Source organism: Mustela lutreola, chromosome 5, assembly GCF_030435805.1.
Source record: "Mustela lutreola isolate mMusLut2 chromosome 5, mMusLut2.pri, whole genome shotgun sequence".
In the NCBI taxonomy this organism is placed as follows: Eukaryota; Metazoa; Chordata; class Mammalia; order Carnivora; family Mustelidae; genus Mustela; species Mustela lutreola.
In genome coordinates, this window is record NC_081294.1 from 17,640,688 (window position 1) to 17,655,202 (window position 14,515).

The 14,515-nt window shown below is 35.1% G+C and overlaps 1 protein-coding gene across 2 annotated transcripts in view; it reads right to left on the bottom strand.

The window, feature by feature from the left end:
* Nucleotides 1–14,515, bottom strand: part of CDH12 (cadherin 12) — a 1,003,438-nt gene that overhangs the window by 378,257 nt on the left and 610,666 nt on the right. Inside the window, exon 1 of one of the 2 annotated variants that reach the window (XM_059173700.1) lies at nt 982–1,385. The exons of the other annotated variant lie outside the window; for it this stretch is intronic. The gene's annotated coding sequence lies outside the window, so the exon portion shown is untranslated. Of the gene's footprint in view, nt 1–981; nt 1,386–14,515 lie in introns of those variants that run through there. 2 annotated transcript variants of the gene reach the window in all.

The window sequence follows — 14,515 nt, forward strand, 5'->3', positions numbered from 1 at the left end:
CATTAGTGTATATGTGCAAAGTTAAGTAGAAAAGAAAAAGTTCAAATAATTAAACTTAACTTTGAAAAAAAAAATTCTTCCATTCTCTCTAGATGTTCTTAACAAACTTATGAGAAAAAACAGTTGTAGAAGAAATAATGGGGACTAGTTTATCCTAATTATCTAGATAATTGCCCTAAACTATGTACAATCAAGCTTAACCTCAATTCACTTGAGTTTGATAACAAGCGCAACCTCCAACATAAAAGCCAGGGTTTCAATAAACACCTGAACATAATCTCTTACTGAAGAATTCTTTCAAAAACAAGCATTTTAGAAAGAAGTTAATTTTATTTACTTTCCTTTTTATTAATCTATTTCATAAAAGAAATCTATCTCTTGTAGAAGAGCTATAAATCATATCAGTAATATGTTAATTATTTTGGTTTTTTTTTAAACAGCTATATCAGAAACTTTACCATTTATACTTTCATTCCTAAATGGACACTATTAAAACATTCAGGGGATTAGCCCTAAATCCTTTAACCCAGAGAGAGCCCAGGAACATTGGTAAAGTAGAAAGCTGCACAAAATCTCAGCTCTCATTTGCAAATTTTATTTCCATCTAATTTAACTTTGAAGCTTTTCCACTCGGAGATTTAACCATATGACATCAACAAAACACTTCAATCAAAATCAAGTTACCTTAGGGCGGCACAGTTCTCTAGATTACTAAAAAGGTAAAATGAGAAATTAATGCTCTTTTCATTATTTCCCTTTATTTTCTCTTGATGCAAGGCAGCATGCCTGGATTCCAAAAGAAATTGCCCTGAAACATCACTATCCCCCAATGCCGGTTTTCATTCTAGGACACTTGCTTATAAACTAAGCCTTCTCCTGACATAAACAGTGAGTTGCTGCAGTGCAGAATGTCAGTTTAGTCGGTTAGAACTTTCCATGCAGAAATTCAGCGCGGTGCAGCTCAGATCTAGCAGCACTTACCTTAATTGAAATATTCTCTGTGAATGAGGTGAGACATCAGTCAAATCAACCGTGAATGGGGTGGGGAGATCCAAGTTTTCAATCAACACTCTCCAAGTAGCTGCCTGCGGTGCGTCTTTTCCCTGTTTATGCTGAGCCTCTCACTGTCTACGAGGACAAAAAGATAAGCTGAAATCCTTAGAGGTTCCAGTGAGTAAATGAGGACTAAGCGATGTTTCCTAACGGGAGATCCTCCGCCAGCACGCTGCGTTTGGTGGCTCCCTAACTGCTGTGATAGGCTCCTGGCAGGTCCCCGGAGCCGGGCGATAATCATTGACCTGATTAGCGGGGAAACACTCCCTGTGCGCACGCAACACGCGCGGAGGGTCGGCGGGTCTCCTGGGCACTGGAAAAGGCTCCGAGGCCACTTGGGAATCTTGTCTTTTCCAGCCTGATGGATGAACTGCAACTATGACTATAATTTGCAAGGAGATTAGCCACCGTGTTAAGCCATCGGAGGACTTAAACAAATGGGCTTTCTCCTGCGGCGTTGCAAGGTGCATTCCTTTTAGAGATCAGGTACAGTGAAACAATTAAGAGCCTGATAGAGCTGATTTGCAAGGAAAGTCTAAAGCTCAATGTTTAAAGCGATGTGATAAAAGAGATAGCTGCATAGGTCTTTGCTCCAAGCCTGGTGCGTACTTCAACCTATGTCTACGTAAAATGAATTTAGAGGTTTATCACAGCCCTCCAGAGTGCAACTCTCTGATGTATTAAAATTATTCATACTAAATAAGCTTGTTTGGCAGTTTCTTACAGATGTGAACACTCAAACCAAGGCATGGAGAATAGAGCATTGCTTGTGTCGTTTTTCAGATAGCATTTTAAGTTAGCAACAGACTTAACAGAGACGTTTGCATTATACTATTAACCTGAGTAGCAAGAGACTATATTACATTGAACTGAATCATCTTTTCTATTATCAGTTGAAATAGTGATTTCTAAAACTAAAGCAAACAAGAGTAGGAGAGCATCCAAAATGCAACACATTTTTATATAGTCATGTGCGGTTAACAACCCTGCTGATACTTATCCACTGACCACCTGAGAAGTTCAACATCTCGGACTTTAAAAGTTATCACTTCCCTGAAGAGATCTAGTTTCTCCAAAAGGTGGCATAACTAAACACGGAAGCCCCAAATGGTTAATTTTTGACAGCCCTTACTTCTATAGGAGAACATTATTCAAATAACATAAAAAGAACAGATGAAAAAAGTCATTTGCATGTCTTGAGGGTGAGAAAAATCTCATTGCCAGAGAGAAAACTGACAAATGTCCTCTCACAATGGTATTGCGTGATATGTTCAACATTTCTGCTTTTCCAAGTAGGTTTCACTAGGGACATATGGCATTCCCTTGATGTGTGTGTGTGTAAGGCAAACAGAAGGGGGGGTTGTATTTGCATCATAATGTTTTAATGTTAACATATATCTGAGGACAATGTCAAATTTCAGTAAAGGAATGCACAAAGCATTATAGAGAATTTATTTCTCAAATATTTTTTAAACAGATTTCATTAAAATACAAGTTCTTTGATGGAACTTATTGGACAAAGTAAAACTTCAGTGTAACTGAGTTGCTATAATAGGCTAGACACTTGAACTTAAAACAGAGAAACTGCTGAGAAGCCCCAGGACAAGGGGCTGTGAGCCTGTGTCCCTTGCAGAGGAGGACTCTTGCTCCCTCCGCTGGTGGAGGGGGAGACCTGAAGGCAAAGAAACCCAGTCGATACACTTCAGGAGAGGGAGTAACTTCTGCAGCTGCTAAGCAGGAAATCCATTATCCAATTATAGACTGGCCGTAGAGTGTTCTGGTAGAAAAGAGGCTGCTTAAATCAAAATTGATGCACATAAATTGTAAATAAATAGTCAACAGGAAACACAACTGCAAATTCTTCTGTGAGGATCCTGACTCATTGTTAACACAGCACTTGGAAATGAATATCTGATGGATTCGAAGATTCCCATGTTTGGGTGGTCATGCAATTAAAGCACTCTGTTCTCTTATTGGTCTAAGGCTCATTCTGAAGATCTTAAATAGCGACCTCTTCTAAAAACTTTCTAATTAAGATAGTGCTTATTTTTATTTATTTATTTATTTATTTAGAACCCTATCCACTTGGAATTATCGTCACTACTAACTTAAAATGCTATTTGAAAAACTATGCAAGCAATGCTATAACAAGCATAGGCTAAGTTGAGCTAATTTGGTGCTATCATAGATGGTTTCTATCTGGAAAGCCCCGACTGCATACGTTTGCACTGATGCGATTTCTAAATGACGGGTCCTCTTGTTCTCATAAACTCCAAGTGTCTTTCACCTTAAACATTTTCTACAAAGAATATGAGTGACTCTACAGTAGTCTTTTAAACAAATAATTGATTTTAGGTGGAAGTACATTCATGAGTAGCAAAGTAAATTATTATTCATTGGTGGGCAGTATGAAAAAGATAGAGCAGTCATCCTTATAGATACTTTTTGTAAGTGCTTGCCATGTGGCACACGTTCTGCACGCACTCTAACTGTAGTTGTTATCCATGGCATCCTTAGAACAATCCTATTAAGCAGGCATTATTATTTTTTAAATTTTTATTAATTAAGCTAAGATGCTGAGAAGCTTACTAAATTTATCAGTGCCTCACAGCCAGTACAGAGCAAATCTAAAATTAAAACTCAGGTCACTTTAACAGTAAAATCTTCTTGCTTAGAAATTTCCAAACATTAAAACCAACAAGAACAACATCCACAAAAAAATACCTGATTCTAAAAGAAGAGGAAATTTTCTTGTTTTTATAATGTGAAAAAATACATTTGTATCTCTAAAAATGTAGGTCTTGTAACTGATAAAATATTATACTATAAAAGTTTAGTCACAGTAAATAGTTATATATCTTTTAGTAGAAAAAGAAAACCAACAACAAAAAACTTTTTTAGCCAAAAAAAAATAATAAACAATCTAGAATTTCCAAATGGTGTAATTTCATTAGCATGTGCACGCACACACATACAATCCCTTTTAAGATTCATTCTCCCTCTTCTTCAAAAATTATACTTTATGTTTTTTAAACAGGAAAAGGACCCTACCCTAATATATGTGTACATCAAGAACATTTACTTATACAGTAGGCCACAATTTTGATGATTTCTGATATTTTATTCTGATATTTATTCTGATATTACTTCTCCAGCAGTAGTAATGGAACAGCAAACTCATAGGAATTGCAGACCTGAGAAATTCATTTCTAGCATGTTTTTACATTATCTAGAAGTTTCTTAAACCTCACTTGAATTCCGCCATTTCATATGCGCTGCTGGAATTATGAGACACATTCATAATCTCACAGAGAAATGTTGTGACCACATTTTTTCAAGGCGTCTAATAAAAATTCTGTCTAAAAGAAAAGAATGATGATAACTCAAATTAATTCAGTCCTTAAACTTTGCCAAGAAGTTTCCCACCTATTATCTCATTTGATTTTTATGGGAATCTTTTGATATAAATTACGAGAAGTATTTTATTCATAGTTTAATGATGGGGAATTAAGAAGAAAAAGAGCGAAGTGATTGTTCTTTAGTCTCTGATTCTTAGTGGAAAATCTGATGTCTTCCTTTCCAGACAGTGTTATTGTTTCCCACCATACCTCAAATAATATGTTTGTCTGAGTCATGTTGCAGTCAATAAAGACTCAAATGGATATCTAAATGGAAGCCACTCTTTCTTCATTTACTTGGGTTTGTACTAAAGAATGACAATTGAGATTATCATTTAAAGAGTGACAGTTGAGATTATCATGTAGTAACGGCTGGTAGGATGGCTGTGATTGATATGTACAGGAATTTCTCCACAGAGAAATATTCTGAGCTGGTTGGAAGGTTGTGATTGATATATACAGGAATTTCTCCATTTAGATTTCTTATATTTTTCTCATATAATAATAGTCAAGATCAAAAAAGCCTTCTTGACTACTCCTATATTAGATATTGGTCATATGATCCTTGTATGAATCCCTTCTTCTTCTCTATGGACTTCAGATTCAAATATTACCTCCCTACTTCTTTCTTGGTGATTTAATAATCAAGAGAAAGGAAATCTCCTAACATTAGTGTTAGTTGTTTTAAATCTTAAAAATAAATAAATAAATAAGTTGAACAAGCAAGCAATCTAACAAAGTAATGACAAATTGACTTTCATCAGTAGCACTAGCTAATACTAACACAGGAATGCTTGCTGAGTACTACCGTTCTCATAGATTAAACGTACCATTCTCATATATTGTACCTATTTCTACTTATGTGTAAGGACAGGGGTAGAATGGCTGAAATCTAATAGCCTTAAGGTAAACTGTTCCAATTTGAGGCCAGCTCACATGAATGAGGCCAGGCTTCACTCATACATACTCATGGATTTGAAATACTATGAACTTCTGGAGAGAAAGAAGGCTAAACTGGGTAACAGAAAGCTTGAACCAGAGTCAAAATTCTGGCTCCACTAGCTTTATAACCTGGAGTCATTTAAAAAAGTTTCCATTTAATGGGGCACCTGAGTGGTTCAGTTGGTCAAGCGTCTGTCTCTTGATTTTGGCTCAGGTCGTGATCTCAGGGTCATCAAATGGAGACCCCATTGGGCTCTACACTCAGCACAGAATCTGCTTGAGGTTCTCTCTTTCTCTGCCTCCCTCTGACCCTCCATTCCTCACTCTCTCTCTCTCTTTCTCTTTCCCATTCTCTAAAATAAATAAATAAATAAATAAATCTTAAAAACAAAACAAAAACAAAAAAACAAAGGAAGAAGCTTCCAGTCAAAAATTTCATTGGAACATGTGAGGAAATTAGTATATACTATCTCAAAGATTTCAGTCAGCTATTTAAATTATGTTATCTATTTGGCTAATAGTGTGGGATATATTTTCAACTTAATTCAGAAATAATCAGGCAGCCAACAAGAAAAGATTATAAGCAAATACACTCTTTCTCCCCTCTCCCACCCTGTCATGCCCTAACAGTTTAATTTTATTCCATAAATGACATTATGGGAAAAATATTTTGTTTTTGTAACTGAAGCAACTTAAGATTCAGCCAGGAGTCATTGATTTGAAATTTCACATGGAGTACATGAAAAAAGTTGCTATTTTTTTAAGTAACTATAATACTTCCCTTTTAAAGGATATTGTTATTACATTACATCTAGAATGGATCCTTAGCCTATTTAATTAAAATGACTGAGAATTAAATTAGGAAACATAATTGAAAAATGGACATACAACAATAATATATTTTGTATTTTTAAAATCACATTTACACTTCAGTATGAAGTTATTTTAAAGTGAAACAAAAAATCACAGTACATAATTAAAAGAAAAACAAATAGCTTTCAGTAGCCACAATTACTTGATGTTTTACCCCTTTCCTGTTAGCTCAGATTTATTTTACTTTGTATCTTGTAGGTATGATTATTCAGTGTAAACAAAATGAAGTAAATAATATATACAGCCTTAAGACTATTAGAGTCAATTCATATCAAACTCACTTAAAACCACCGAAAATTCATGATGTCTAGAATTATGCCTATAAATTCCAAACCACGCACATTTTAAGCAATGATTAAAAGACAGGTTATTAAAGACATACATATAAAATACTATGTAGTGAACAGTCTGCTTAATAGAAAAAGGATAGGTGTGTTTATTTCTTTATTAAGCAGATATTTTGACTCTCTGTGGAAAGTCAGAAAGCAGGGAAGTTCCAGTGATTGTAAAGTTATGGAAGGTAGAAACATCTGGAAGCGGTGAAGTGAAAAACAGTATCAGATTAATTTGCTGTTCACTAAAAACTAGAACAAAAAAAAATCCAATTTACATGGGTCTCTTAATTTGAAACTATATATTTAAATTGTTTAAAGTCATTTCTGCTACCATGCATCTATTAACACAGTTAAAATAAAAAAAAAAAAAAAAGAAAGAAAGAAAAACTTAACAATACCGAGTAGAGTCAATGATGCAGAACATCTATAACCCTCACATACTGCTCATGGGAATATAAAACGGTACAACCACTCTGAAACACATTTTGGTAATTTCTTAAAAAGTTAAGAATAAGCCTATTGTGTGATGCCGCTATCTCCTTCCAATGTATATACCCCAAACAAGAGAAAGCATATGTCCATTCAAAGACTGATACACAAATGATTCACTCTATTCATAATAGCAAAAAACTACAAAAAATCCAAAGCACCAACAAGTACCCTCAGACAGTGAAATATTACTCATCAATTAAAAAGAATAAACTACTTATATACTCAACAATCACAAGGTCTTTGTGCCGACTAAAAAGAACCAGACACAAATAGGACGCAAGTAACTGGTGTATCATTCCACTTATGAAAACTTTTAAAATATGGAAATTAAACCAAAGTGACAGAAGGCAAGAAAGTGACTGATGGAGGATGAGGGCACAGCAAGGAATGACAAAAGGATGATGAGAATGTGCCGTATCTTGATTACGGTGGCGGTTTCACAGTTGTACACATCCGTCAAAACTCATCTAATTTGCACTTTAAATATGTGCAGCTTATTTTATGGGTTACACTTCAATAAAGTTGCAAGACTACACATCTTCCTCAACTGTTCTTTAGTAGAATATGACTGTAATTAAACTGCTAATGCTATATTATATCCATAATAAGATAACGGTGTGCACGCCTTTAACTCTATTTCTTATTTTCCAAAGAAACCATATTTAAGATGGAATAAAATCACCTACTTTATATTTCTATTGGTTTCTTTAATTGTACACAGCATTCCTCATTCAATCATAGTTTAAGACAACTTTAAACTTAATGCCCTAGTACCTATCCAGATAATAGTTCAGTAAAATTTTACCAAGGGAAATAAAGTACCATTCTATTTCAAACAACGGCCACCGTGAAATGCTTAATTACTTCTTGATACTATTGATACTTCTTGATACTTAATTACTTCTTGATATTATTGTCCATTTATTTCTAACTTCTCTTTAATGTGAAATCTTACCATAGCTTATCTTCTGCATCTATGCAACAGCAGGTGACTCTGTTACAGGAAAATAATTGAACTTTCTCAGGCTCTAACAGCATTTGACAGGCCTTAAGCTGAAAATAATTTATATAGCATCACAAAGTTGATATGGGTACAGAGCGGCTCTAAAAGGATCTCCCTCTTCCTCTTATTTACTTATTTGCTAAATTGCACTTTTTCTTTGGGTTTCATGGCAACTCCATTAACTTCTGAATACTGTTTCCTTCCAGCCTCAGTTACGCTGACTGTAACATGCAGGTTCCTCTCATGTCAACTTGTTCTTTCTCACTATCAGCAAAAGTCAGTAATTTGCCACAACATAAAGAATAGGTAACTTCTATCGGCCTTGCTGACTCTAGTTTCCTTATTAAAAGAATTTAAACAAGGGCGCCTGGGTGGCTCAGTGGGTTAAGCCGCTGCCTTCGGCTCAGGTCATGATCTCAGAGGGTCCTGGGATAGAGCCCCACATCAAGCTCCCTGCTCAGCGGGGAGCCTGCTTCCCACCCCCTCCCTTTGCTTGCATCTCTGCCTGCTTGTGATCTCTGTCAAATAAAGAAATAAAATCTTAAAAAAAAAAAAAAAGAATTTAAACAATCCGCAGGAATACAGGGCTTTAACATATCCCAGACTGTTGGTGAAGAGTCGGAAATAACACTTTTACTATCTCATGTACATCAACTACATGGACTTATTTTAATCATGGTGCAGTGGTAAAATATGTGATAAAAATAGCAGAAATCTGGGTGGCTCACTTCCTGGGATTAAAACAACATAGCAGCATGACAGGAGAAAACAGTACTGTGAACCCTTGGGTTTTTGCTTAAACCACATTTACCTCCATTTCCTCAGATAAGAAAATAGGATAGGGGCGCCTGGGTGGCTCAGTGGGTTAAGCCACTGCCTTCAGCTCAGGTCATGATCTCAGGGTCCTGGGATCGAGTCCCACATCGGGCTCTCTGCTCAGCAGGGGGCCTGCTTCCCTTCCTCTCTCTGTGATCTCTTCCCTGCCTCTCTCCTACTGTGATCTCTCTCTGTCAAATAAATAAATTAAATCTTTAAAAAAAAAAAAAGAAAATAGGATAAAATAGTGTAATATGAGTTCATGGCTTGTGAGGAAATAGGATTAAATGTCTTAGTAGACATATACTAGCCAAAAGGTAACTGATAGAAAGTAAGGGCTCAATAAACATTAGCAACTGTTTTTTGTTAAATAGGCAATAGGCACACTATGAAAACCCTAAAGAAAACTTTGTTTTTAATTGTAATGATTATATCCAATTGGATGTAGGCTAAACATGTCATACTATTGTTTTGTTTTATATTGTGAATCCTGAAGAAATTTTTTCTCATTAAAGATGTAAAATAAGATCATATCATTTTATTTTTGGGCAATTTTATTACAAAGCATAATAATGAATTGCTATTGGACATATACACTGCTACTAATTTCAAGGGAATAATTTTGACATTTGCAACAAAAATATTATAAATGACTCATGACTCCAGAGATGTTTATTGAGAAAATTTTGTGTATTATGTCACTGCGCTTTTAATATTGAAATATTGTATATACTAATGTATTGATTAAATATAAATGAGAAAATTTGATAAATGCATCCTTAACATCATATCAACATATTTTTTACATGGGAAGTTTTCACAGTTTCTTAATAGAAAAAAACAGATTATAATATACATGTCTATTTACACATTTTTAAAGGAAGATTATGGATCATGAGAAACTAAGGGTTTTTTTCCTTGATGAGATTAACATTGGAGTTTTAATAGGCTCACTCACCAGTTTCTGTATATAAGAAGTGTAAACTGAAGAAAAATGAAAAAGGATAATCTTTAGTTTGTTTTATTTACCCTTCCTCTTCCAATTTTTTTTCCTTTTTTTTTTTTTAATGTTTACATAAATAAAGGTGAAGGAGCTGGCTATACCTCCTTAATTTCATACGGTTCCGGTTTAAATATTTTAAGTTCAAGAGATACATGACTTCTTGCAGAGTAGATGTTGATACTGTCATAGGTCTCTCATAGGTCATCTCATTCCAGATGAGCCTGGAAAGCATCAGCTGGAAAACATCCGTACCAACTCCTTATGGTTGACCAGTGGTATGAGCTGTATTTTCATTTTCTCTCTGTCCTCTTTCATCAAGAAGGGTAAAAACTAATGAAACCGATTCCCATTCCACAGGGAGACAGATCAGCTAACATGGAGGGGTGTGGCTTCTAGAAAGAAGCCTTGGTCAGAAAAAAATATAAGTATTCTGGTATTGAGCAAAGTCCCTCCCCTGCTTTTGCGGAATCTGCTTTTCCCTGTTGAATGAGCTCCAGCAAGGCCATTGTACGGAAGGGGTGAAATCTGAGATGTGTGGTGGACCCTGGACTAGAAATAGACAAGGAGCCCATTTCCTTTCATTTAGTTTCAATTGTTTTCCAACTTGCTATTACAAAATTTCAGGCAAGTATAAAAAAAATAAAGACACAGGATTGAGAGACACCCATGTTTGCATCATCCAGCTTTATCATTTGGCTATGTGTGGCCAATCTTGTTCCCTCTATATTCTCCAACTCTGTTCTTGGATAGATTTGAAAAAAAAAAAAAAAAATCCCAGGCGTGATATTATTCCATTCGTAAAACTTTCAGTGTGCTGTGTAAAAGATAAGGGCTCCTCCCCCCATCCCAACATATCCCAAGTATCATTAACACAGTGTGTCTTCTCTGGCTTTGGCTTTAAGTGACTAATACTAATGGGCCTGCCGTGACAGTGTAGTCTAGCTCACTACACTTGGACCGCCATTGTGTTTCCTGTAGTAGTATAGGATGTTAATATTATTTTATTGCAATCCTCACAAAGAAGTTAGCCGGCCAATAAGATCTTAAACTTGATTCCAGAAACTATTACCCCCATTTCCCAACATATCCTATCGATAGTGGTGAAAAACAGCTGAAGGTATATTATTCATTATAAAGCTTAATAATTGACATGTCACTCATTTGTCAAAGAAAGCGCCATAGTCCTCACTTCCTTATTGAATAAAATGTAAATTTCTTGCCTATAATTAAAAATTCACCTTGATAGTCCTATACAGTGACTTCCAACTATTCCAAGGAAACAGCCAGTCCCTTTCCTCTAATTGTTATCATAATATAAGTTCCTGATCTCTAGATTTTTATTCCTGGGTCTTATCTGACTTCTTTCCAAACTTCAACATTATGTGTTTATTTAAAGCACCTCTACTCTCTGATAATGCTCACAGTGTTTAATGTAATTACTAGATACAAAATAGACCCTCAGTAAATATTTGCTGAACACACAGTCTAATGCCCTATTGAACAAAATATCGGTTTCCTGTAACTGGCAGATGTTTACCTGTTCCATCATTTCACTATTCTGTTTAAAAGCAGCACGGAAAACTCTTCGGGGAATTAGACTTCCAGATGCTTCCACCCTGTTGGGTATATGAAAAGCTATCACAATTCACCACACCAGAACTCTTTCATTCAGAACAGTTATCTCAAAGGGACTACAAAGCAAGGACCATTTACCTTTATCACATAGTGTTATTTTTCTTATCTAAAGACCCAAAATTAGAGGCTTGATTTCTAATGGAGAAAACCCTTGTTATTTTAAGGTGCCATTTTATGCAAATAATTTTTCATCATGAACAAAACAACTTCACAATTAAATTGAATGCTTTTCAGTCTTACTGTGTATGTACTCTCCTCCACTTAAAAATGAGTTATTTTTCATTTCATAAAATTGTCATTTTAACTTATTTTTGACTAATTTTAACCTCAGTGCTATGGATCTGAAAATATAAGAATTATATATTATTAATAAACATTTCTTGAGAAAATTAATATTTCATCATTTACATCTTCATTTATAATTAAAGCATACAATTCATTACATTAATGACAGAGGACAGACATACAACTAGCTGCAAGATAATGAATTATGGTAAAACTAACTTGCTATATTCTGCTTTTAGTGGCTTTAATTAAGAAAAAATTCTCATAGTTATGAGAATTCTATTCTAAAGCATGACAGTTTAGCAATAATTTAAATACATTAAAAAATAAAATAAGAATGGGGGTAACCCTTTTACCAATAACTTGAAGTAATTCTAATTATTCCAGAATCATTACGCTATAAACTTTATGTTTTCTCTCTGATACTTACAATTAATAGGAAGACTATTAGCCTTGTTCTGGTGAACTCTGATTGCCTTCAAAGTGAGCTACTTGATGGAAAAATTCAGGCTTTTCTGAATTGAGTTTTAGCATGGTCGTTGAATGAACATCTTAGATAAGGATATGTATGGAGCCAGACTTCTCAGGATCATCAATTCAATTTTAGAAATTCAATTCAATTCAATTTTAGAAAAGCCAGGAAATACACAGGCTGATCAAAGGTGTTAAAGATGTGTTAAAATTCTGATTTTTTAGGAGTAAATACTTAATGCTCAGGAGGTCTGAGGTTTCGTAGTGAGCTTAAGTGACTCAGGGACATGGAGCCCTGAAGCTGGCTGAAAGTTGAGGGTATCTTTAAGTCGCCCTAAGCTGAGAGCCCATGTAATCTATTGACCATGCAGAAGACGTCAACTAAAAACAAAATTTTTGTAGTGTAACACAAGTATTTCTGCTTAATTTAGATGGGCATCTTTATGAGGGATTTTTGCTGGAGTGGTTCTCAGACAAAGTAAACACAGGAGCCCTGTTTTACCACTAGGCTTCGTGGCCTGGCATAGACCATGGCAACATCCACTAAAAGGATGTCATTCTTAGGTTTTCCATTACCCTTCCTGACTATTGCTGTTCAGCAAACAAGTGAGATTTATGGTATCTCTGTAGGTAAAGGGGAATTCATATAGTAGGAACTTGGCCCTAATCTATTTGGAATTCTGTGTTGGGCTTCATCCACACTAAATGCAATGGCCCCTCAGTATTCCAGGACTTCTGAGGAGGAGATAAGTCAGAAGACAGACAGACCTTCCACTTAGTGTGGGAAGGGCTACAAAACACTGACATAACTCTCAAAGCTGGCTCGAGAGGCAATATCCTGGCAATAAAAACACCATGCCTAAATTACAGAGCGAGATGAGGGGTGGGTGTTTTCCAAACCATTGGACCATAAAGGAGTAAGTCCCATAAGAGGGGTATTCCAGAACAAACCAACTGTTGTCAGGAAATTCGTCACTGCCAATGGGTGGAAGCAGGTAAGAGCTAATCAGGGGCATAAGGCTATACCAACAGCTACTTCTTAGCAGGACCTCAACTCTTACAAAGAACTAGGTTATGGAAAGTTTTTGCTGGCTACAGTATTTAGATTAATTTAGGATAAGTTTCCTCAAATCAATAATGTTAGGAATTGGATTATTGGGGATTGAAATTCACCAGTTACTCAAAGCTTGCTCTGAAGCCAAGCTCTATGTGTATGCTGATTCCATAATATGCCCATTTTATAGTGTTACATACTTTTCAAAGAGATGGCATGAATATTATTTCCTTTGAGAATTACTGTATTTACAGGATGAGTAAATCATACTATTACGTTCATTTTGCAGGTGAAGAAATCAAGGCTAATATAAATGAAATCCAACCTCCCTAAGGTCACACGGATAATAACTAAAAACTATAAGTTAGACTTCAGGTTTGCTGACTCTCCATTATTCTATGTTCATCTGACATACAGTTTGGCAAAGTGGCTTCTTAAAGGACAAGATAGTAAGTGTTTTAGAGTTTATAGCAAAAAGGCAAAATTAAGGATATTTTGTAGGTACAATAATTTAAAATGTAACCATTAAAAATATAAAATCTTTCTTTGTCATCTATACAAAAATAGATAGTAGGTCAGATTTGACCCATAAGCCTTAGTTTATTAACCCCAACTATACCAATGCTGGCTTAAATAGTTGTTGCCAATCGCAACTTAGTCTAGTAGTGATGTGTTGAACATTGCTAGAGCACTGTGCATCTTTTACTCAAACCGTGTTTTGTATAGAAGAAACTTAAATAAATCCTGACTTACAACACATGAAATAACAGTGATATCCATAAACTTATGAAATAGTATAAATAATTTCTATATTTTACGCACCATAATATTTTTATTTCAGTTAAACACTTGTCAAATCCAATCTCTTTCAACGTAAAATTATCATGACTTGTAGTAAAACAAATTTATATTTACATTTTTTTTCTCCATAGTTAAAATTTGTAGGTTGGAATAATCACAGAGTATATCTTACAGCACTTCCAAAAGTAGAACCGAAGTCATTTAATCCTTCTCCATCATAACAATATGGTTGTGCACTCTATTCCAGACAATGGTGACCTTATGACTTTTTTTTATGATAATGTAGAAAGGAATTCTAAGCTTATAAACATAGACAAGCATAGCTCTTTAATATGTTCCCCCCCCCCAGGATAA